General features: G+C 46.9%; 1 long non-coding RNA gene across 2 annotated transcripts in view; it reads right to left on the bottom strand.

Annotated features, from left to right (window-relative positions):
- The window catches only part of LOC114873179, a 94,377-nt gene that overhangs the window by 4,171 nt on the left and 64,197 nt on the right, over nt 1–26,009 (bottom strand). For both annotated transcript variants that reach the window (XR_003788886.2, XR_003788887.2), the window contains exon 3: nt 22,863–22,950. This is a non-coding gene — a long non-coding RNA (uncharacterized LOC114873179). The remainder of the gene's footprint in view (nt 1–22,862; nt 22,951–26,009) is intronic.

Genomic DNA, 26,009 nt, shown 5'->3' with positions numbered 1-26,009 from the left:
AGTGATAATTAACAGGTAATACCGTGTATATAAAGGTGTGAAAATATTATGATGACCAAAATGAAACGCGATTAAGTATCCTCGTATTCTCTTTAAATAAAACCCAAAGGAAATCCTATAAACTGGAATGAAACCTCCATATGCTACACATAAAAATGAAAGTACCGCGTTAAATTTCGCTCCATCGACTAATCGTCGAGGCTTTCATGAAGTAACGTCATAAAAATTAATACGGTAGTAATAGGAACATAATCTTCTCGTTTGGATACTCCTATAAACACCTGTTGCAGTTTCTCAACAAACCTCTTATATCCTCGCACCGTTCCTCGCCACCATTCTCACGCTTTGTATCGGCAGAAATATCCTTTCCACAATGCCTCATATATTTCGGCGACATTTTCTTCCGCGGCTGAACGTATATATATATCATTCGCGTTTTATCAGGTTGCACCGGCAATCGTTTAAACGAGAACTCGATCGTTTACCTTGGTAATCTTTCACGAGTTTATTCGACACCGTTCGACGATGGAAAAGCAGATTTCCAAAGGTGAATTGAGGACCGAGATCGGCTTTTATCCGCTTAACCGATTGTACACGCGCACCATAAACAGTGTACTTGTGCCGTTTAAGAGAAGGAAAATTGATGACTTTTAGAACGTTGAAAGGGGTTGAAGAACAAGAGGAACCCGCAAAAGCGAGTAAACGGGGAAGACAAGGGTGGTTATTCGATTGCAAAAGGGAGAGGAGACGGATCGATGGACGAACAAAACGCTGCAAAACGGACAGCTAGATCCTTAAGCGAGTCTGGTGCGATGATTTAATTGCACGGTAACCGCGCGTTTGTTTGCCGAGCCTAAACAAGCTTCGAATCGACGCGACGCGGACACGGAGCGTCTTGCCCCAGCTGTGCTTGCGTTTCCAATGCCCTCGCATTCTCATTAGGCCGGCCACGGCGACGTCGTTCGAACCGCTAAGCCGAAAACTCAAACGAAAGCAAACACAAACCGGCTGGCCAGTGTTCAGTTTCATGGAAATTTTCGGGTCAAAGTATTTACAGTCTCGACCAGGGATTGTAATTTCCGGCAACTTACAGAAGCGGCCGACCCTCGAACTTTCCCCTAATCGCTCTGCACCGAGCTGCATTTAGACGTTCATTATCAAAACTTTCCACTCGAGCGTAATTGTTCCTCTTCCATCGGTTATTTTTCTTATTTTTCATTTCAAGAACTCGTACAATTTGCATCTTTATCGAGAGGACCGAACTCATACTTTCGCGGCCGTGTCGTCGAGCGAGCTTTCACCAGGAAAAGCGACGGGGAACCGCGTTAACTGGAAAGATACCGGAGGAAAATTTTCGCCGAGCCGCGAGGAACACGCACTTCTTTATACGCCAGCAGATAAACGAGATTTATATATTTCGGAGAATCCGAGAACACGGTGGACGAATGAGAAGGCATGCAATGCCGGCAGAAGATCGGCGATAGGTACACCTTGATGGATGGAAATTGCTTTGCATATTTTCCTTGCTAGCTCGCGGCTTCCTCGCGAATAAACCGGCTTCCACCGCGACGGGAGAACCGCGCTGTTTTTCAACGCCTATGAGAACAGAAATTTAGCGTTTCTGCGTTTAGAAAGGCGCGGGTATTGAGCTGACTGATAAGAGGCATTATCCGGGCATCCAGAACGGAGTTCGCTTCTTCTGGAAAAAAACACGTTATCAGACGCTCAAATTTAGGACATTGGCGCTTTCGTTTATCTCCGTGTCGTGAAAATTCTCTTTTTACAAATGGTGGCTTTCTCCTCGATAAATCTCAAACACCTCCCAGCCTGAGTATATTTTAAACAGGTTGTATACCTGCTCGAGACGTTATTCCAGCGTATATTACACGGACGACAGGTTTATTAAAAACGATCATTCTTGCGTTTGAAAAATAAAACAAAAGGAGAAGCAATTATTATTTCACTGAAAGACCACCGGCGCTCCTTTTGAGCGAAAGGCATCGAACGTCGATTCCTTCTCCTAGCAAACGGCGAGTTCAACCTCGCGGTCTTCTTTTTCATCCCCTTTCTCGTTCCTCTCTTCCGGTCGAATCTCCTTCGGTCTTCTCGTTCAAAGGTGAAATTAAACCGAATAGAGAGGTGTCGACAGGGAATAGCAAAGTGTCAATAGTGCGAAGAGGAATCGAAGCGTGATCGGTCGACTCTGGCGTTATTCGAATCGTCGTGGTGTAGCAGGAACGCGGAGCTTCCGGAGAAATGAAACGAACGTGAGAAAAGTGAAAGTGGAGAGAAGCGTGCTAGGTGGCGTCGATGAGGATGGATTTTCTTCCGTTTCACTGACGATTTTCATTCACCCCCGACGGATCCTTCCTCTCATCTTCACGGAACCGGGTTTCGGGAGCTCTCGATGAAGCGTAACAGCAGATGTTCCTCAATCGGGAAGGTTTTTGTAATTTCAATGAAAGCAGCAGGGCGAGTGTCGTTCGAAAGGAATCGTATTATTCCCCTTTCCTATTGAAATTACTCCTCGAGGTAAAAGCGATCAAAGATTCCTGTCGCACAGAGTTTGCCGAACATCGCAGGAAATACAAGGCGGTCCCAACAGCGGACCAGTCGCGAAAACCTCTAAACTTGATTTCCATGAAGAAAAGTTGAGGGATCGAACGTTCCTCAGCGGCGAACAAATTCCCTGGTTCTCTCTTTCTTACTTTCTTTCCCGGTCGATCGATGAAACCTCCTGGCCGTCGTTCTGACCTCGCGTACGTGGACGCCGTGCAAAAGGAACTTTTATTATGGGAACGTCCGAGTCGTACACGTCGTGTAACTCTTTCCCGTCGAATGAGATTTTCCAGAACTTCGACGCGCTTCGATGAATCGAAAACCTATGGCCCGACGCGACGTCGCGTTCGTGTCAAAGTGGAAGAAAGACACGAAATTCTTCTCGTTTTATTGCCGAAAACTGTTCGCGTGAAAACCGCGGACGAACCGTTCGATCGAACGCGTCCGAGCACCGTCCTGCTGTTTGGTCGAATTTCGCTAATCAACGGAAGACAAAGAGACTCGGGACGAGGTTTTTTGCAGGAGCGACGGAACAAGCTCGGCTTGTTAAACTTGTAAATCAGTCCGCCTCAAATTACGCGACTAAATTCCCGGCAAGAGTAAACTCCCGTAGCCACTACGACGGGAACGATCCAGTTTCGTTCGATGAACGTAAATGTTGAAGGAAAGAGGCGGAGAAAAGACGATTGGCATCGTCGCCGAGGCGCGTCGACGTGAAAATTAGCAGGACCGACAAATTGTTGGGAATGAAGCTAACGGAGCGGATAATACGCGTCAATCTCCTCGTTAGACTCGTAATCCAGCTTCGACTTTTTTAATTTCCCCCCCTTGATCCGGTTCCCCTTTCAACGGGCAAGCTTTTTCGAACCGACTTCGATCGACGCTGAAAGATTACGTCATTGAATATCGGCTTAAATCAATCTGAAAGGTTCGAGAATAGACGAAATCCCCGGTCGCTGCTTCGTTAACGGTGAAATCGAAGCGAACCTTTGCGCAATTTCTCGCAGCAGTTACTGGAGACTGGTAATTCGAACGAAGCACGTTCCACGATTATTTGTTTCCCCGTTTAAATCGATGAATCTTGCCGGCGAGACGTTCGGAAAATCGTCCGAATACCGTTTCACCCGGAGGGAATTAAACGTTCGTTCGAGAGGCACGTGACGATTCCCCGGGGAGACTTTGTTATCTGTCTCTTAACGTTCTTAGTTCTGATCTTCAGCCGAGTCGATTGGAAAACAGAAGGAAAAGAAGAATCTTGCATTCCGTCTATCTATAGAAAATCTTTGCGCGCGAAAACATCGACCACGAGTACGATCAAATTCGCCTCGGGTCTAGAGAAACTCCATTTCGATCTTAAGTTAGTCGATTTCATCGGAAGATTTGGCTGGATTCCACGAAACGCTTGGCGAGACAACGCGCTTCATCTCCCACGGAAATTCACGGTTAGACGCGTTATGGATCTAGAGATCTGCTCGGAACAGCGGTGGCTCGTTATTCGCCAGAGATTCCTGTTATCCGTTGAAAGCATCCAACCCTACCCTCGAAACACGCGGCCGATTAATCTTCGGTTAGATTAAAAAGGAATGGAGCACGGTTAAAAGGTTTCGCGCATCGATTCGTGGTAAACTTTCGGCCTGTAATCTGCCTTCTTACTGAACTATGTTCACGATTACGAGAGTGCCCGGTAAGAAAGGCATAGGAGGAAAGGGAAAAACTTTGGTGTAATCGTCGGGTAATAATGGCAGGGCGAGCGTTCACGAACAGCCGTTTTAATTGGACCGGAGAGCGTACAGAGTGGAATAATGGAGCGTCGTTGAGCGTACACACGCGGGCAACCTCGACGATCCTTATCTTAACGGCCGATGAAGCACCGAAATGCACCGATAAATCGCCGGTGCACGATTCGAAGCTGGAAAATCACCGCCCCTCGACCCTCCCACGATAATTAGAATCGTCAGAAAGCGTCGAACGATGGACGATTCTCGCGTGTCCAGGCCGATTCGCGAGACTGCGCACTTTTCAGCTTGCCGATAAGAAGCGCAAACGCGCCTATTACCCGTCGTTGCAACCCTGAATCACCATTCACGCTCATCTACGATCTAGAGAAAGAAATTACTTTCGCTAAATTCTACAGATCTGAACTTGGTTCTACGCGAAATACTAATCTCGGCGAGCCGCAATTTTCCCGCCGTTCGCGTTTTAGATAACAGAGAATTAAATTCGTTGATTTACAAAGCGTGTCGGGAGAAACGGCGCGACTTCGAAGACGAAGTGGAAGTTAATAAAGATAAAGTTTCTCTTGGCAACGTTCGACTCGGGAGGAGCATAAAATGCTCAGAGCATACTATCATCTTAAGAAGTTCCCTGTTCGCGGTGCTTCCTTCCTGGCGGATTGCGAAATTCAATTCCACCGCGAGCATTCCTGCGTTCGCGCGATTACGCTTTCAAAAGAATTTCGGACTGCGTTGGAGCAGCCTGCTCGATTAAGATTTTAGACGAGTTGCTTCCTAGGAAATCAAGCGTTCGACTGAAATATTTTTGAAACAAGCTAAAGTGAACTAAAGCGAGATTCGCTCCAGAGCCAACCCTTTTTCGGTCATTTCCATTCAGACTGGAAGTGACAGAAAAGAATTCTGGGCCATTCGTTGAGATTTTGACGCAAGAATTTTTCCCAGTACAAAATTTTCAATCTTAAATACGGGTTGGCTAATAAAATGACTAATATTGTCGACATCTTCTGAAAACAAACACGAGCGCGTTTAGTTGGTGGTATTGCCACAAATGGCGGCGGTTAGTATGCATCCGAGTCGTGGAGTCTGGAGACTTCGCCATTTACACGAGCGGCGGGACGACGCGTTTCCTCATTAGGTGTACTTAATTAGAAAACTTGGGCGAAGCACAACGTGCGAGTAAATCTTTCTGTGACGACGCACGGGTATTTCTGCCAAAAGACACGGCCGTCTGCCGCAAAAGTCTATCCCTTTCGAAGTCTTTGATGCACGCGTCAGACGAAACTTACGAATCTCCGTAGAAAAGTTGTTCGTAAATCTTAAAAATCTTAATCAAGCATTCTAGATGGCTGTCTCAGGATCGACCGAGACAAACTACTTTCAACGGTGGCGATAAAAAGGGAGCGACTCATCAAGTTGCGGGGTCGAGTTACGCGTTGCATCGTCAGTTATTAATCTTGCTAATTAACGACACTCTCGAAGATACAAGGAGCCCAGCAAACACCGTCGCCGTAGCGTCGGGTAAAGTAGCGGGAGAAAAAAGAACGAAGGAACTCGGCAAAGGGCGACAGAGGCGTGGACGGTAAATCCTGTGATGAAAAGAAGAAGAAAAAAAATCTGTAATTATTCTCGGCGTAAATCGAGCGTAAGTGGGCGAGAAGTGGGTGACGCTTAAAGGTCTCGAACCGATGAACTTTCCAACTTTCATCCAAGACATCGAAACTGGAACAGAGGTGGAAAACGATTCCGATTCGTTTCTATATTTAAATGATTCGTGGTAAATTTCCGCGTTAAACAGGAATGCTATTAAAGACCGTAAACCGTGTGCCGTGACAAGTTTGAGGAAACTTTAGTAACAGCTTGTCTCGTCAAAGAATTCTAGCCGAACACGCCATCTCGTGGTTTCGCTACTTTCCTCGCGATATGAAACTCCTTCTTCTTCTTTTTCTTCTCTGTACAAACAGCAGTTAAAGTTCCTTGAACCTCGTTTAACTAGCATCAAGCGTTCCTTTTTAATGAAATTACTTGGAATCAACTATCAGCGGGTCGGACAAACGTTGAAAAAGCTTATTTCCCTGGCAAACACTTTCGTTACCGGCTGCTGAAAGAATTTCCGACCAAGTGGTAGGCAATTAAGCGAACGGAGGCACGTGCTAATTAAGATTTAACATTGACTAACGGCCATTAATCGTTGCCCAGGTAAATGAAGTATAATTCATGGTGCGGTGCAATATACTTCGTTGCGGATGGTCCGTGTAAACCGCGTATTCCTTCAGCAACCTGCCGAGTGATTTAAATCCCTCGCGTTAATGAGCCCGGCTAGTGAGCCGAAATGAACGCTACCGAAATCGCCTTGATTTCAACCTAACTTCCTAACTTCAAACTTCCGTATAATAATTAACGCTTGATTCAAAGCTACCGGTCGTATAATTGTCAGAACGATTGCAGAAAAATGCAAAGACCGCGTTGGGAAATCGTGGCTGCGATTCGTAATTCACTCTGGTGCAATTCAAAGAGAATTCTCGAGTGTAACAAGAAAAGACTCGCGTGAAAAACAGTGCAATCCGAAGCGCGCATTGGAAAACACTTCTGAAAAATCCTGTGAAAATAAAGTACATATTTTACGGGCGAGTCTTTTCCGCATAGCTGGTGTAAAAATTTCGAAAATCGCAAGAATGTAATTGTGTTTCGTTTTGCAAGAAGGAAAGTATGCAACCGAGCTGCGGAGAGGTAAAGAAACTCCTAAAATTCAATTTCAAATCACACAGATTATGCTTTTTCCTGGGAATCAAGAAATCCAGGAATAATTTGGCGCGGAAGGTTCTCCTGTCGTGCAGGAAAAGCCGAAGGAAATCTCGTTAACGTTCCAGGAGCTGGTTGGCGAGGGTAGCGATCGCGTGAAACACGAAAAGGCGATTTCCGCATAGCTGATTTATTCGATCAGGGAAAGTGAAGTCCAGGGATGAAGGAAAGCGGAGAAGACAACTGCTGCCAGATGAAATGTTTCTCCTCTGTGGTTTCCCATCGGACTTAATTAATTTCTCGGGTCGGCCGATATCAAACGAAATCTGTCGTTTCGTTTCTAGAAAAGCAAAAAAATCAAACGACGGGAAATATCGCTGCTTTCTAAAAGTCCTCGTATTTCATCGGATTAAATCTGTTTCGTTTTTTTCATTCCTACGCGTGAAAAAGTGCCAACTCTTAAATCACCCGACCGAAGAAATATAAAGGATGTTGAATACCGTTCCGATTTTTTCCTCTGATTCATCGTAAAAATATTTTTCCCGAACCAGTTCGCGTGATAAATTCTATTTTCGGATTACGATCCTAATTTCGAGGATTTCTCGCGTCCCAGTGCAACGGTGCATCTGTTACCGTTTCCTCCGCGGTACTTTACAACTGTGCAATTACTTGACGATGCAATCCGCGCGCTAACGTATGTAAACCCGCAATTCCCAGCCGTTGATACGTAACTAACGATATTCCGCAGACGCGCCAGTGCCGGGAATCGCAGCCACCGTAGTTTGCAGATGATAATAAGAAGCAGCTGCGCGTTTCAGCCCGCTTTACCGCCAAAAGAAACGAAATATGCTACAACTCGTAACGACACTTGCGCGGAAAGTTAGCGAGAAAGTTTTCCACGGGGAACGGTCGTTCATAGGCGAGGAGGAAAATTGAATGTGTTCGAAAGGAACAACCGCTCGAGTATATCCCGAGAAAACGTAAAACAATCGTAGAAGGTATCGATGAAAATTCTAATAACAATCGGACGGTGCGGGAAATCAGTGATAAAAGAATAGATAAAATCTGTAATCTCCCAGCAGGAGAAAAGGAATACTTGTGGTTCGAATGTTTCACGAGTGTCACGGCAGTGTCTGCGAAATTCCGCTCGTTTACACAAGAGGTCTGTGCGTGTTCCTGTCTATTTGCATAACTGTTCGCTTCAGAATAATGCTCCGCAAGCCAGCCGCGATATGAAATATTCCTTTGGCAAATGGCGCACTCGCCATTACTCGAGTTAATTAGGAAATCCTATCGCCACGTTGCTCTTTGCTCAACGTGCAACGCGGAGACGACGAATGAAAAGGGAGGTAGGAAGGTTCAAATGTAAACCGGATGTGTGTAACCATCGTTGACTACGGCTTTCAGCACGGAACGTATTCAGAACGGGAAGATTCGTTTAGATGTTAAACAATTCTCGCGCGAGCAACGTATCGTTTCTTGTAAGGTGCCGCTACCAAAGCATTCTATTCTCTTCCTTTTGTTTGCTCCTCGAACACTTCCTGTTAGAAGAAAAGAAGAAGAAGAAGAAGAAGATTGGACGATGTGTACCAGGTATCTTTATCGATAGCCGCGTTCGAGACGAAAATGTTGGGAAAAAGTGAGAGATAGTCTGGTCGGAAAACGTTATCATTCCGGGGCTGTATTCGGGATGGTTCGCGGGGGGTGAAATCGGTAACGCCATCACGTATCGAGCATTCGGAATTCCGACGGCTAAGACCCACGTCATATCCAGACGAAAATTGGGAAACGTTCTTCGTTTTCGCTGGCGCGAACACCTGCGCGCCACTTGGACTTTCCACTCGAATCTGCTGATTCTGTTCCTCTTTGATCCCGTTCGATCCACGTTAATACCCGGCAGCGGCGCCTTCCCTCCATCGCGTTTTCCAATCATCCGTCGAGAAAATTAACTTGTATCCTATTCGAACCGATTCTCCAACGAGAAGCTTGAAAAAAAGAAAGAAAAGAAAAGAAAGGGAAACGGTAAACGAAGCGATAACAATGATATCGCGATAGATATCGCGATAAACGACAGGAGCACGAGCATCCGCCTTCGACTCGATGGACCCTTTAAAGTCAAATTTTCAATTGGAAAGTCTCCAAGCGTGGCGTGGGCGGGCCGATTGAAAGGAAGAGGAGAGAAGCCGACGAGATGGCGGAGGAGAGATAGGACTGGCGAATCGACGCGACGCCGGCACACCCGGAGCGGAGAGATCGAGGGGGATCCAGGTCTCGGGCGTAGCCGTGATATTACGTAATAAATCATCCGAATTTCGCGGTGTCATACAATATGGGCCTGTGCAAGCGAACGACGAGGCGCGACGCCACGTCTATACCTATTTTCATTCCGAGCGACATTCGACGTTCCCGTTGTGCCGGAGTCCTTCCGGGTTATCGTCCTCTTGCCGATTCACACGAATCTAGAAGCAGCTCGATCTTTTCATTAACGTTGGAAATTCATTCGTCCTCCTGCTTCGTCATCCATTCGATCGTATTTTAAATTTGACGCCTTGGAAAAATTACACCCCCTGAAGGGGTGCAAAACGAATCGCAAGACTTGTTAATGCATATATTTTTCAGCTCAAAGTCCGGGAAATTGATTGTATTTGAAAGAAGAAAAAGGGATCTGGAAAAGACACCCCTTCGCGTTGCCGGAATTTCATCGAGCTAACCCCGGCCCTACCTCGTGTCCGGAAAAGACGCCCTTTTACTCCTCTTCTTCCAGTCTAGTCGTTAATAAGCCGTTCAGTCGGCGTGGCGCGTAGCTTGTACGAGAGAACGAGCTTTCGAGGCTTCCTCCCTTTACCTTGATCTGCAAAGGTCGAGCCGCGAGGCAACGATGCGGCAATGGAGAGAAGTCGGCTCGCTTTGTTCGAGATCCGTTCACAGGGTGAAAAACGAACAGGATTCTGCGGAACTTTTTAATTTCCAGATACTTCCGGTAATCGTTGAGAAATCAATAATAACTCTGACATCGGGTCGCCGCTGCTGTTGCTTATATCAAATAAAATCTCCGAATGTTTCGCTGCGCCGTCGCTGAAGACGCTGAGCTGCCCTAAAAAGGAAATTTTTATACGAAAAATTTCCGCTAGCTTTGCCCATTTTATAGCGTACTCGTGCAGCCGACCTTTATAACGTCGTTCATAACTGTTATTAAAAGCTGGATTCTCGTTGTGTCGTGTTTGCGCTACGCGTTGCTTCCTCGTTCACCAGCGGCGCGTATCGATAAAACACCGCGACTCCGTTTTCGTTTCAACCGGGAACGAAACACTTTTACTACCGTTGCTTTTCTCTTAACGAAAAAAACACGCGATTCTTTGCGCGTCATTGATAGCCGAGATAAAAATAAACGGTGTCGCTTCGTTCATTTTACCCGTGGCTCGATAAAGGACTACGTTTTCCTCTAGCGATTCTGTCGCGCAAATGGATCGACACTGACGTCAATCGATCCGAAAAAAGAACGGATCGAAGGAACGACAAAAACACGGCGAACCGCCACGTTTCCTTTTTTCTTTGATAAATAAACAAAAGCGGTTTCTTCGGTCGACGGAGGCGCGAAATAAAACCACGTTTATCGGCTTTCCACCAAGAAAAACAAATTGCAGCGTAAAGTTCGCCGATGGAAACGTTCAAACGACCGTCCCGCGACTTTGTCCGGCAAAAAGGTTTCCCGCTCGTTTCCTTCGCCGGTTAACAAGACCGTTCGTTTACCTGTCGTTTGATCGAGAAATTTACAAGCGATAAGTATCCGAGCATCGATCAGCGATATCGTTTCGTTTCAATTTTTCTATTTCAAAATCGACACCCCTATATTTCAGGAGGAGAAAAAAATGGAGTGCTGAAAAGTTGCCTTAAAGCAAGCGTTCACAATGCACACGTGAACGGCGTGAAATATTAGGTATAGAAAACGTACTTTAACTAGCAGCAGAGTCTGGCGGATTTTCGTTTCAAGCTGCGGGTCGTTAATCCCGATACTTTGCAGCCGCACATAAATTTCATCGCACCTACTAGCCTGTACTGATATCCGCGTCATACGAACGGTAGATTTATACGTGTACAGCGATCGAGTGGCATTTTAACTTTCCCGCGATTCGCGGGAGTCGAACCATTAATTTCCACCGGCGTTTTCCATTAATTTCCATCAATCTGTCGGTAATTTTCGCCAATCAATCACTCTTTGCTCCAACAGATTCGAAATTCTCCGCCAGAATCACCCTCTCTTCTCATCACCGCCACCCTTTCCATGTTTTTCATTCGCTTTCCAACATCCCCGTCGCTCTTTGTCTTCTTCAATCTTATTTTGATCGCGCCGGAGTCGACGAGGGAGGGAAAATGATTTTCTTCGCGGATGAAATTGCGCGAAAAATAAAACGGTTTTCCTTCGACAGACAGACTGACAAGGTAGGCGCGAATGGATCGTCTGTGCCGTCCCTTTGGCCACAATACGGTCGCCTCGACTCATCCCTTTCGAGCGGATATTATGAAACTTAGGGAACAGTATCTTGGCCCCTGCTCGCCACTTGAGCCGACACGTATATAACGCGCGGCTCGAAAGAGGGAAGGCCGCAAACTCGGCCGGGATAAAGTTAAAATTGACTCTTCAACGTCGATGCGAAGAGCCTTCGGAAGTTGCTAAGTAGTTCTGAGACGACGCGATCCTCCCCTCCCGGCGACGAAGCCGCTTCCGGGGAACACGCGCAACCCCCTCGGATCCTACACGTTCCAGGTCTCGCGGTAACGAGAATTCGAATTTGATCGATTCGCCAGAAAAGAGCTGGTTCGATAGTAACGCGTGATTTACCGGCGCGACGGCGGGCAGTGACGCGCGCGAATTTCGATTCGCAGAGATTTCCGCGAAAGGGTGTTCGCCGGTTGAATTTATGTACTCGAACGGACTGATTGCAGTCGCATCGTTAAATCGATCGAAGGCTCGGTGAAAAGCCACTGGAAGAGAAGCAATTTAATCGCGAGCCGGAGGACTGTCCTGGAAACGGGGCAGGGTAAAAAGAGAAAAGACTGGATTCATACGGCGTGACCGATATTGGAAGACCTTCGAAACCGAGACCAGAAAGGATATCGGATCGCAAGGAGAAGCGTTCGCCGCGAGGAAAAACTACGGCAAGCTGCCAACGATGAATCTTCCCTCGGTGCTCTCGAAGCCTCTGCTTCGTTTCTCCTTATTTCCTCCGCGTGCTCTTACACCTAACACCTTCTTTCCTTTTCGCGGAACGATCGCTGCCCACGTGCGGCAACGGACCACCCTTCTTCTCTTCTTCTTCTTCTTCTTCTAATCCCTCGACAGTCGTTCGGTCCACCGAGAATGAAGGATTTCGTGCGCGGTTCCTCGGGATCGATAGAGTGGCTTGTCCTCCGGCAAAAAGAGAGCCCCTCGATCTTCCATCCTCGAACCTTCCTCCGATATCTTTCCTTTTTCTCCCCCGCACGCTATCTCGAATTTCCACGATCGAGCATCGCGACAAACTTGCTCGTTAAATTCTGTACACGGTCCTCTGGAAATTTAATACCGAGCTTACTTGCGAAAACTTCCGAAGAATCGGTCGCCCGTTCGCGCACGCACGCAGCCTCGTATAGAACGCCGAGGCGGCTGATAAACTTCCGAACGGAGGAAAATCGAACGAGCCTGTTTTCGCGTGCGGAAAAGTGGAAAAAGAAGAGCGAGACGGAACGCAATGTCGCGAGACTGACCGACGGCAAATTATTCCGCGCCGTCGACAGGGAACCGTTCTAAATTGACAAATCGATAAAACCACATACTCGTTTGTCCACTCTCCTTTGTCCTCCGCTACCCCTTCATTCCGCCCCGGTCAAAGGCTGCTGCCGGTCAATCGACTTTCGCGCACGCTTTTAAAATGCGCTACACGAAAGGGATACGTTATTAAAAGTCGACAGCCCTGGGGTTGGTTACCCTTGCCACCGTCGGATCAAAACGAACAACGAAAAACCCTCGCCCCGAGTTGAATTTCAAGTTCCTCCCCTCGGCACGCTAGAAAACGCATACCTCCTCGAGCTCGCCTTCCTTCTCCAAAGTTTCCGCCGCGAAATCGTACACTGTGATTCCTCGTTTCGCCAGCACCGCGCAAAGTCTTGGATAAGACCCACGGTTGCTAAATTGTTTCTGAAAATCCGCGAGTTACGGCGTCTTGCGGAACGGAAAGGCATGAACAAAAACAAGTACGTAACGTCAGATGCACGCTTCCTCGAGCGCGAACCTGCCTACGATCCCCCGAGAGTGTACCCGGGGTCAGGAATGCAGCCACGAAACGGTAGATTTTGCCGCAGACGCGACAAGAGCCGAGGGTTGAAACCCAGCCACCGACAATAAACCCGGTGCCAGAGTTCCTGCTTCCGGCGACCACTGTTGGTCACTCTATACAGAACGTTTCGTGAATTTCCTATTATCGTTGGCATTTCCACCGTGTTCGCTGAACCGTTCGAACTATGTTCTCCGATAACGCTTCTCTATCGCGGAATCTTTAAAAGTATACTTATTATTTATAACTGTAAAGCAAATGTTCGACAGTTTCCTTTTCATCCGATTCTGAAACTGATGAAATTTTTACCCGCGTTTCCGCGACAGAATTTCATCTCGAAAAAAAAAGCTGTTCCAAAATCATCGTCCCTCATGATCCCGTGCTTTGCTTCAATGTTAACAGCCACGCTTTTACTGGAAACTCGATACGACCTGCTCGAGGCACTCTGTTACCTCGTGACGTCGCTATCGTATCCAGATCGCTGAGATTCCTTGCACGACTCTCCCTTGGAAACTGATTGTTAGCATCGCTGCCACGATCTACCATGAAGGGTTAGTCATATGCTAATTTTGTTGCAATTGCACCAGACTCGTGACTTCACCGTTGTCGATACTTTCCTCGAATTCTGAATGTCTGTTCTTGTTCCGTGTCACACTCGCACCGTTGTGCATTCGAAACTTTCCACCTTTATAAATTGATATTTCCCCGGGTCAATGATCCGAGCCAGGGTAACAAGACACGATCGCTAACTTTACTTGCGAGATGATCATCTACATACCCGATGTCGTTCGTATTCAGCAATAAGCGGCTCCGAGTTTTCGTGTAGCTTAAAATGTCTCGTGTTTATTTCCGCGGTTGTGCCATCGCAACTTTGAATTTCCACGAATAAAAGCTTAATTATCCGTTTCCATGCTTTTCCTCCCATTTCTCTCCCATCTTTACAGATCGAACAGAACAATTTGCGATATCTTCGGCATTAGGGATGCTGCTCAGAAATATCATTTATTCGGCTGAAGGAAGCCGAAGCGGCGACGTTCGTTTCCAGTCTACGCGAATTCGCGTAAAACGTCAACCGGAGAACAGAGATTCTCCAATGGTGCGCGACTGCAGGAATATCCTGCGGATATTGCCGCGCCTTTCTCTTGCCGACAGAATATCGATAGCAGTGCACGATGGTTGTCTGGTCGTTTGCGGTGCCCTGCTGTAACCGTACGATATCGACAGGAAATCGTCGCAGCCACGAAACTCTCTGCGGAATGGTAAACGAATCGGTGATATCTTTTTGCCGAGACGGAACACGACTCCCGGGGATTCATGGAACTCTTGTACGGCTTTACGCACGAACGAGTCGACGAATCGAGTTTTTCTTTCACTACCGTCTCCCTTCGACGGCGAACGCATCGTCCGCGGAATATTGAATTATGAAGGAAACGTTATTGGCCTCGACTTCTTCGCGGCATTTCCCGCGACGAATCGCGAGGGTATTAACGAAAGGCGGCAAAGATCGATGGAAAACAGTCGAGAGCTTTCCCCGTGCGAGAAATCATTCGACTCTCGATTGAATCTCAAGCTCGTAATTCAACATGGATCGCGCTCAAAAAACCTCATTCGTGTCTTTTATTTCTACGCTTGTTCGTTTCTCTTCCCAAGAGTGTTTACAGAAAGACAAGTACAAAGTTTGGAAAGAGAATTTCATTACACGGAAACGTTGCAAAGATAAACGGAATTACCGCGTTGTCGATCGTTCGGTTTAATTCGCGAATTAAGATCAGAGATAAGCTCGCAATGGGGAAACATCAACGGCATGCAAGAGACGAAAGGATGGCGAATAAAAAGCTGTCTAGATGAGCTAATCCTGCTAACAATCTACCTCTACTCGGGGGGTTGATAGTGCCGAACCGTTCATTCCAGACAGTGAATTTAGATAAAACTTAAGCCGAGACTAAAGGAAACGAAATAACATCAGCTTATCTGTTATCGTCCGATCCTTCCGTTCCTTTCCCCTTATCATCCACGGTAACCGCGATTTTCGGCGAGTCCCTTCCAGCCTTTCGGATAAGCGGTAGCGAAATTAAAATAAAGGCAAGAGGGAACACGATTCGAAGGAAATTGAAAGCCGCGACGATCTTTCGCGCTCGTGATTATACGAGTAGCAGTTTATGCTCGATGAAACGTGAAACGGGAGTGCGCGTTTAAGACGTAAGGAGGGTACACGTTTATATCAGGCTTCCATTTTCTCGAGCAGGTTTATCCGCGCGGTATCGTTACCGCAAGAATTACCGCGGCAATACGACTTTATTATTCGTACGATATATAAAAGCGTATTAACGGAAACAATAAAGAGCTCCGTGACCGTCGAGGCGGGAGAAACGGCCGCGCGTCGACCTCTTTAGAAGGCAGGAACACGTACCGGGTACCGCAATCAGAGCGTGCACCGCGATGAAAAAAGGAAGAAAGGATGAAAGAAGCGGAGATGATAAAGGAAGCTCGACGAAGACGCTTCCACAACTCGCCATAATCGAGCCAAAGGAAGAACGGATGAACGGCAGAGTGGCTTTAGTACACGTTCTTGTACGATTGTTTCGCGCAAGCTCGCAGACTCTCGGTACGCTCTCCTTTGTCGGTTCCTCTTTCCTCTGGTCAAAAGGACGCTCTTACCACGCACGAGAAAACGCTTGTTCTTTCCGTGAAACCGCGAAATAATACGGATCTTTCTTTTTTTTTTTGCTTCGCGAACGAAGCTGCATTCAAATCGTATTGAAGCCGCGTGCTCGTTCACCGTTTAACATGGCCATTGTTCCTTTTCTCGCTTCGTTTCGAAAGAAGCTGGCCAACGAAAATCTATCCGGATGAGCGATCGAGGATAATTTTTGTCGAACCCCCACGAGGGAAAATCGATCGTCGAAACATATTTTTTCGTATATTTGATAAGCCCCCGGGCGATTTTATTAAACGCTATACTCCCCGTCCGCGGCTGATGGCGTTAGCTATCGTTCTCTCGTTTAGCATTTAGTATATTTCTGCTAGTTAGGCGAAGCTCTTTCGAGCTAACGCTTCCTATTCTTCTCTCTTTCTCTTCGTCTCTCTTTTTCGACCCATTTAGCCCGTTTGCACCATGTAGCACGGAAGCGCAATTAGACCGCGTTGGAGAAAGGAAATGGCGAAATAGTGGAGGGAGAATGATGATGAAGCAAAAAGCGAAACAGGAACATAGATTAATATAACCTGACGATGCATTTTTCTTTCACTCCTATTATTTCACTTTACTTTCTCGTTTCCGCGACGGAAAATCAACGCGAAGCGCGTAACGATCATCCAGCTTCGTTTACAAACGGAACAAATCAACCTCCTCGATCGGAACAACGTTGTATCTTTCAATTTGCAATCACCAGCTGCACTTTCCCTCGGCTCGATACAGTAACGGGTTAAAACGATAGAATGAAAGTTTCGCGAGCATGGGGCGGGATGAAATTAAGTCGAAATCCAGGGAGAACTCGCCGCCATTCGCGGTGCGGCGAATAAAAGCGGAGAAAAGTCGAGGATGGCCAAGAGTTTGCGTGTTTCCACCTCGGTGTCTAGAACGCGGAGGTGGATGCATTCGGCTGCCGTACGTATGCGGGCCACGAAACAAAAAAGGGCTTTCAGACGATTCGCGGCTCCATTCATCCACGATGGTATGCTTCTGTATACCCAGCCGACGCGGCCGTGATGCGCCTACCCTCGCCGTGCTGCACCGACAAACAATGCGCCCGTCCATTTACCGAATGAAAACACGGATGCGGAGGTAGACGGAAATGCGCGTCGCCTTGCAACGAGCAGCCTATCGCTGCCTGTTATCGCCGTTGGATAAAGCCGTCTCTAACTGGATGAAGTCGCGAGAGTGGTGGAGTTGCATACGGAACCACGTAGCAGACAGGGTGCATCCCTCTGTACAGGGTGCAGACGCTACGGTTAATCCTGATACGTCTCGTATATAATGCAAAACCATTGTGGCTGCAAGTTCGATACCATCTTGTCACATCGTACGTTGAATCGATCTGTCGGAACACGGGGAACCGCGATGCGTACATACGCGTGAACAGCGTTCATCGATTCTGCGAGAGAATAAATATTTAGACGAGACTGGTAACGAAGCTGGCTATTTTCACCGATGCTCGCTGCTTTCGTGTTACTCGTTAATGCATCGAAACGGACCGTCCAATAACGTTGATTTATTCCGGAAAATTCAGGTCTACGAAGCAGATATTCAAGAAAATATTTTGCAAAATTAACAAACCCGTAAATCATTCCATTTGTCGCTAATAGGTTCAATATCTGTCACCGAGTAGCATTTAGAACAAGAGGATCAGTTCTAGGGAAAGTTCGAGTGCGCTACTTGTTGCTCACACTACTCTCGAGAGTTTGCCCGTTTCGCGCGACTAGTGGCCTCGTTCCGCCACGGACTCTGCTCGTTAAAAATCCGAGTCGATCGCGATCCTTCCTAATTAACGGAACGGAGACTACAGTGTCGCGACTCCTCCGGCATTAAACCGTTCGCCGGGTATAGATTATTCCAGGGAAATTGTTCGAACCTTCGCGCGAGAAATCTCGTTAACTTCGTTTAATCGAAGCGGTTTCATTGTCGAAACGGAATGATAACGGGAGAAGAAGGAGGAACGTCTTTGGATAAAATTCCAAGCATCCTTGTCACCCTCTATCTTCTCGTCGCTATCCAAAAGACCCGAGTTTCCGGCGATCCTTCCCCCCTGGCGACGATAAGATTCGGGGAATGCCAGACGGCAAAGAGTAATGCGTTCTCTGGAGATGGGTAATCACGAAAAAATGTCCTCCTTCCCTTCCCTTGGAACCTCGCGACGTCTTTTGTACCGCTTCCGAACTTCTGCTTTTCTTTTTAATCTCTCCTCTTATTCCTCGTTTTCTCCCCGGCGCAAACCATCGTACAGTAGGGTTGTTCTTTCAGGTTCGATTTTGGAGCATCCAGAAGGTTGATCGTCGAGAGACGTTTCGCTGAATTTTATTTACACCCGTCGCGACGCGGTGGCTTTCAAATTTCACGCGTCCCGTTTTGCACCCATTGTCTTGCACACGGCTGACACGACGGTTTCCTCTTCCGATGGAAAGTTCGCGTAATAAAAGGAAAGCCCGAGCTCGGGGACATCGATCGGCGGACCTACGCGTTCTTATTGTTTTCCTCGGCTGTCACACGCGAATCTCGGAGAAAGCATTTCTTTCGACGTCCCAGAACGCCTACAATCGTAACCGAACATCTTCCACAAAAAAGAAAAGAAAAAACTCGAAAGTTATTTTCACAGGAAGAATCATAAAATCACCGGTGTATCTCACATTTCGTTATTATTCAGTGAGTGCGAGGAAAGGAACGTTTCCGAAAGCCGTCTAAATCGGTTTCGCTTCTGACCGCTCTTACCAGAAGCGTTTATCGCCACGGACGTCGAACGTAACGAATCGTGATTCGATCCAACTCCCTGGATAATCGAAAGAGGCATTCCGTCCTGAAGGTCTATCGTCGAAATTTCTTTCGGAGACGATGACTCTCCTCTCGGGAAATAACCCGAAGAAGATCGTGACTACGCGACGCGTTGAAACAGGAGAAAACATCGCGGCAAGAAAAGAGAAACAAACGACGCTTCCGGCCTAGATACCGTGGTATCGATTATGGAAATTTCGCTCACCTTTTCCTTGCACCCTGGCTGAGAAAAATACGCGACGCCGGGTGAAATCGAGACAATTCGCTCTGGACAGAGAGAAACGTAAAGTACTATGTTGAAAAACAGCGACTCCTATGAAGATGTTTCAAAGTATCTTCTCGGTTCTAGTTGCGTAATATTCCGGGCATCAGCCTTTTTCTATCGGACGAATAGCAGAGAGGAATTCGCGGAATCTACCCTTCCGTATATTCGAAATCGCGATATTATATGACGCAAAGCGACGACGAATACATTGCTGTTCAACCGAATGCCAGCGCCTTTCCCTGTCCATTGAAAACGTTGCGCGTTTTCTCGTTAGACGTTAGACATTGTCGTTAATTGTAAAGCGTCAAAGTATTCGATTTCATTAATGAAGAAGTAGAGAAAGGGAAAAAATGAAGGGATGCACGTCATCCGGTGTCTCGACAGAAGGGTCGGAATTACCGTGGCACGAGAGTGGAAAAAAAAGCCAGCGGACGGGGGTGTGGGCTGGAGGGCGAGTGGCCAAGGGAAGTTCGAAAAATAAGAACAATCGCGCGAAAGCCAGCGGGTGTGTAACTAATGGCGGAATAGCCGCGACCTGCGAGGCAAAAGTGCCGCTCGTTGCCGGTGCACGGGATGCCACAAATTCTGTCCGGTGCCCATAAAGCCGGAGAAATGGGAACCCGGCCAAAACAATCGCTACGACCTATCCCGTAGGACACTGCACCATTTCCGTATCCTCTACCATATCGCGCGCTCAGTCTTCTTCTTTTCTCCAACCGAGAAACCATTGCATTTTCTTACACGGCGGAGCTTTCCGCTTTTTACCCTTTCCTCTTCCGTTCTCGTCCCAGAACCGCGAGGCAACGAAACGGTAGGACGCGAAGCTTGCGGACGATGAAATTAATGAAACGCGTTCGACGATAGTCGCAAACGAGGGTGCGCAATTTAAAAAAAAAAATGTTGGCAGATACAAATTAGCTCGAGTAATACTTGAACCTACTTTGCCTCGACGATTTACCGTTTGCCCGATACCCTGCCACGCCGAGTACAGCAAACGGTGAATGATTAATGCTCCCTTGCGAGGTAAATGAAATCTGAATCTCACCGATGACGAAGCTGTTCCACGTTCGTTCCAACGGCAACTCGCGGGTATTGTTCTCGTGCTTGTGAACGCGTTAAGCCAATCGAGGACGGAACGAGTCGACGACGTGCTTTCCATTAAATCACCATCGAATTGCCGAAAATTAAACAATGGAAATATCGAGGCGTACCATTGAATTTGCGGGAAGCTTTTACATCGTTCCTGATACGAATCCTGTTTTTCCCTCGATGAACATAATCCGGTAGCGGCAACGTGTTCGCTGAAAATTCATGAGGATCAAAGTTCGGCCGCGCACCACCCGGAGTGGATTTAATTATTAACCTCTCAAAGTCCTTTATACCCGGAACTTGGCGCGAATTTCCAGTTACGTTCCTTTCAACTTTCCCCACGTTTTTCTTTCTTTTTTCGCGTATCCAATCTAGTTACCAACTTTGTTTCGAAACTCGTCGACGAATTTTCACGCGGGCCATTTGAACGCGACCGTTCCCGAAGATCGATGATTATCGGGCAACAACGCGCGATGAAATGTTCCGAGGAAAAATCGAGCTGGTGTATGTGTATTACAGACAGGTTTTGGCAGCCGATACAAAGAGGAAACCCTATTGGAATCCGGCGGCTAGCGGCGGATTCTGGACGGGGTCCAAGCTGGTTATCCGCGACCGATGGTCACTGGAAGGGTGCGAACGAAGCAGGGGTGAAAGAACAGGGTGCGCCAGCGTGAACGAAGAGAAAACGACGACAGCTCGACGATCCGCAGTCGGACAGCGTCGGGAAGATAGGGTTAAGCCAACGACGGGACAGATAACATCGAGCACCTAAACTTCCCCTCGAACTGGACGGATCCGGTCTCCGGCATCGCGCAACCCCTTCCTCTCCCTTTCCTCCGACCAGATCCACCAACGGAGAAGCCCAAGTTAACTATAACTACCGTACGACAAACTCCTCGTGGCACAGTTATGGGCAAATGCAACCCCCTGCAGCCCCTTTTCGCTTGCCTCTGTAAGCCGGTCTACCTTACTCGAGGCTCTCGGTAACGAGCCAGAGAGGGTAAACCGTTGAAATTGGTCAACACGGGGTTAAGTTCGACGTCCCGGCCAATAAACTCGGTCTCGCTGATTAAATTGTTCGCGGCGACGGATTCCGCTTCGAGAATCCACCCGTTGGTCGCAATTGAGATCGTCAGGAGAAGATACGCGGAATCGTAGTTCGGAAACCGTAGCGACGCGTTTATCAGAATTTCGATGTCCTACCGGTTTCTTGATAAAACATTCCACTCGTCGAAACTAAGAACGAATCGGAACTTTAGCAATTCGCGAAACTAAACACCGAGGAACCTTTCAACTTTTCCAGCTAACACTTTCGAACATCAGATATACTCTTAGTCAGGAAGAAATAAATGTTAAACTTTTCAAACGATAACGATCCGACGTTTTATCCTGGCTCGTTTTCACCCCGAGGCGAGTCGTTGTACCGTTTGATCGCGCGAAATCGATTGGTCGTTAAACGGCAAAGACAAAAGACTCGCCGCGAGCCGCGTGGGACCTTTTCGGCGAATTTCCACGGCCGAAAACGATAAGTTGAACGAGTAACGAGGCTAACGGTAACTCGATTGTTCTCGTTTGCCGACGTAGACGGAGACAGAGGCTCGCCGAGTGGCAGCCAAGTGAAATTGAATTTTTCCCCGGAAATTTGCCGGGGATATAATTTTCTGGAGAACAATTAACGTTCAAAAGGCTTCTTATCCGTGCGTCGAACGATGGAATTGCAGCCAGACCAGCTGAACAGCCCGCTGGGCGTTAAGGCAGCGGATATTTGGAGGATAATGTGGGATAAAACGGGATACCTACTGGCAAGCAAATAATTCTCCTCCTGCTATTTGCTCGAGTTATTTGATTCTCGTTTCGGTAGTTTCCCGGATTCGAGCTCGACGTTCGGGCAATAAATTCGGCGATGCTGGTTTGCGCTAGTACACCACCGACCTTATCTTTATTAACACTAACCCCTTTCGCTATCGCTCGAGTTCAAGTGAAATAACTTCGTCTTCTGTCTTAATCTATTAACCCTTTCACTGCTACGGACACACATATGGGTCCATAGTTTCTTTCTCGAATATCTTAGTCATAATCAAATAAAAGTTGACAGATTATAAAATAATGAAAAAATGAATTGAGAAATGAAGAGAAATAAAAAGGGTTAATACCATTCGACGACTGTAGCGAAAGTATGAAACGAACTTAAATCAAGGAGAAAATTTCGCTGTGAAACGGACATGGAAAAATGCGAATTCGAATGGAAAATTTGCCAGCCGGTTATAGCGTGGGTGGAAAATAAATTTCGAAAATTTACGGTTTCATCGGCGCGTTTCTGTGACGATTCGACGGAAACTTGGCCACGGAAGGTTCCTCGCCACTTCCGGTCCACTGAATGGAGACTCGGAATTTCCTCTTGGCCGTGGAGAGACGCGATCTTAACGCGACTCGGTTCCTCGCCGGGGAAGATTTACGCTCGCAACTCGTTCCCGATGTCGAGAGTTTCTGCTTCCGGCTGCGACGGAACTTTTGCAATTGCGCGCGCTATTCAAGTTCCTCTGCATTTTTTTTCTCCCCCTGGTTTTTTTTTTTTTCGAATAGCCGGCAGCTACGTATTAACGCTCTCGCCCATCTAGCGACCGAAGCCGCGAGTAAATCGCGCGGCTGAACTTGCTGAATTTACTGGGAAACTTGCTTACCGTAACCGACCTCCTTACCCAGCTAGCCGCCGTTTTTCGACTCTGCCTTTCTGTTTAATCTCGTCCACATCCTCTTCTCTCCACTTTCCTGTAATAAACCGACATCTTTTTAATTCTTTCTCTTGAGAAACGCTAAAGTCACGGCGCAGGATTACCGACCTTCCTCGGATCCTGCCGCGAGCATCGTTTAAAATAAAAACAATTTGTAAGGATAAAGAGGTACGCGCAAATTGTATTTACACGATCGTGCGAAAACATTTTTCCCTTCGGTCAACGCGTTACACCCGAATCGCTGTACTTTCCTCGTTTCTTCTTAACGCTTTGCAAGAGAAACTTATTAAATTTCCACCGGCGTTTCTTCGTTTTACGTTGGAAACTTTTGAAAAAATTCACTTTCCCGGATAATTTTTCAATCGAAACTTTTGTAAATGATATCGAACTCAAAGGAGGAACAAAAAAAACCTTCTACTGGGAATATGTATTTAGTATATTTAGTCGTTCTCAATCGAGAAAAATCGAAGGAAAACGAAACTTCCATGTCGTTCGTTAAGAGATAACCGAAAAGAGGGACGTGCAAATGGAAACTCGATAGTTACAAAGGCAGAGAGTTGCGGTGTTCGAGGATGCCTGCGTTTAAGTTTTCATCCCGTTATGCTAAACTCTAATCATTACGGAAATTCGTATCAAAGTTCTCTGGCCATTAGTACCGGTACACGTAGCTCTCTCTCCTGGTACATGATCATTCTCCTCCAATTGTTACTCAAATTCGTTGCTGCATTACGGGTATCCAAACCAACTGGAATGGAAACTAGTTGTTTTGCTGTTCGAAATTACCACCTAATTTTCTCTATTCGTTCCTCTCGAGCCACGTTTTTAACGCGAGACTCAGAATCTAAGCGAGTCAATACGTCATCTCGTCTTAATTAGTTTATTAATAACATTACCACTGGGTCGTTCCGTCGGTCGACCGTCTTTGACAGACGAGGGACGCTTAGAATTCCCGTTACAGAGTATTAGTCGAACATATCAGACACGGGACGCGTGATGTGAATATAAAATCATCTTTTGTCCTAGAAGTTACCTCGAAATGTAGCAGTCAGTTCCCTTTGGTGTCCAAGGGTGAAATTAATATGAAAAAGCACAGAATAACGATAGACAGAGCTGGAGTAACTTGGCAGCTACCTGTTTCCTTCGCGTTTCTCTTTTCACTAGGTAGCGTGCAGCATAGAAAATGAGCTTCATTGAAAATTCAAACAGGTTCTCTTAACGGAATGAAAGCATACGACGAACGAAGAGCGGGAATATGGAGGAAAATACACTTCAGCTCCGTTTTCTTCGATGGAAGAACCGAAAGATGTCTATAAACGAGCGGACATATTGTAGGAATTTATTTCGTTACGTCGTTGCAACGCGACGTAAACAGGCGTTTATAGGGTAGCTAGAACACGGTCAATAGACTAGACAGCAGTCGACTAGGAGAACGTGATTTCAAAGCTATCGAGGCTCTGAATCCCGATGAAATTTGAATCGCCCTGGCCATTGATAAGATTAAAGGCCCCGAGGGATCGAATGAAAGAGCAAGAATTAGAAGGCGGAAATAATCGGTCGAACGAGGGTAGCAGGAATCGTTAGATGCATTCGTAAATGAATGCAACTTAAATGCACCGTGCAAACGTTTCCCGATGGAAAAAAGCAGAAGGAACAGCTATGTGGTAGTAAATCTGCTAACGGGAAATGAAATCAACGAGCAGTCTTCCTTTGAAAATGCCCGGAAAAGCGGAAAGCTCCCGTAAACGTGTGCAAGTTGGCTGCAACGTTTCCGAGTTGCACGCGATGCAGCTGTTGCACCGGATCGTGACAAGTAGCCATCGACTGGGTGGACAAGTAGCCTCATTATTCCATTCCGAAGGGCAGTTCAGCTATTTCCACCCTTCGTTTTTATACGTTGACCAGGTGAAACGCGATTCGCGAAAGAGGCAATCTCGCAAGCGGCCCGCGTCAGTTCTCCGATTGCTCCAGGTTCGTTCAAATTAAACAGGCCATTAGGCTGTAAACAGCGTCGTTAAACATCGATTATCGGCGACCGCTGCGGACCAGATAACGCGGAAATAATGAAGCCTCGGGTAAGATTAACCCATTGTCTAACCCCTGGAGGCGTATTACGTGATTCGGACGGATCCTCTTTATTCCTTGCTCCGCGGATTTAATCGAATGATTTATAACAGCAATGTTGGTACTAGGATCGCGTTAAATTCTCAGTATCGCGAAAGGAGATACGATTTACTTCGAGGATGAACCGTTTCTAGGCTGGGTCGTCAACTGTTGCGCTCTCTTTCGCCATTTCGATTCCTTTAACGACTTTAACCCGTTCCTTCAACCCGTCGCGAATGATACACAATTAAACGTTCGCAGCTCTCCGCAGTTTCGTCTCTATCAGATCGTACGAATGAAAGAAGGATAATCCGCGGAGAATGGAGTTACCCTTTTTTTCTTTCTATCATCTTTTCGCTCGGTGCATCGCCGTTACCAAGAGTGCCATAATCATTATGAAACACCGACACAAAATCTTCCACTTTGCACGCTGTTTTGTATAGCTTAACGAGAAGCTCGATAATTCATTACAGTATGTTTGCCGCTGCAACGACAAGCTTTTCTCTTTATTAAAAGCCCCTCGTCGCGTCGAGCGCAACAATGCCAGATGATAACGACTCTCGCTCGATGCCGAGACAGCTAATTTTCTCTCGGTTTTTCCGAGCCTTCGTTATCGAAATCAGAATGGAAAGCGTAACTCTGATTTTCGTGCAGGGGAGACGCAAAGGTGGAATGAATTTTCTCGGTCTACGCTTCGATTCTCGGCAGTTTCTTTCACCGGGGAAACTAAATTCATTATCAGATGCTCGATGATTCGGAAACTAGGCTAACCTAGTCTGCGCGTCATCCACGAAATCGGCGAATTTTCGCGAGTGTAAGGCCTTAATCACCATCGACCGAGCGCTGCTTCGAATTCGCCAGTTAGCACAAGTTTGCGGGTTTCGCGTTTTAAGGAGAACCACGGAGAACTAGAAACGCGAGCGACGCATAGAATGCGTTCTTCCGCGCGAATTATTACGAAACTAGGAAACGAGTCGAACGTTTAACAAGAAGGAA

This window comes from Osmia bicornis, chromosome 7 (genome assembly GCF_907164935.1).
Source record: "Osmia bicornis bicornis chromosome 7, iOsmBic2.1, whole genome shotgun sequence".
Classification (NCBI taxonomy): domain Eukaryota; kingdom Metazoa; phylum Arthropoda; class Insecta; order Hymenoptera; family Megachilidae; genus Osmia; species Osmia bicornis.
Note: the sequence above shows the minus strand (reverse complement) of the source record. Positions and strands in the feature narration are given on the sequence as shown.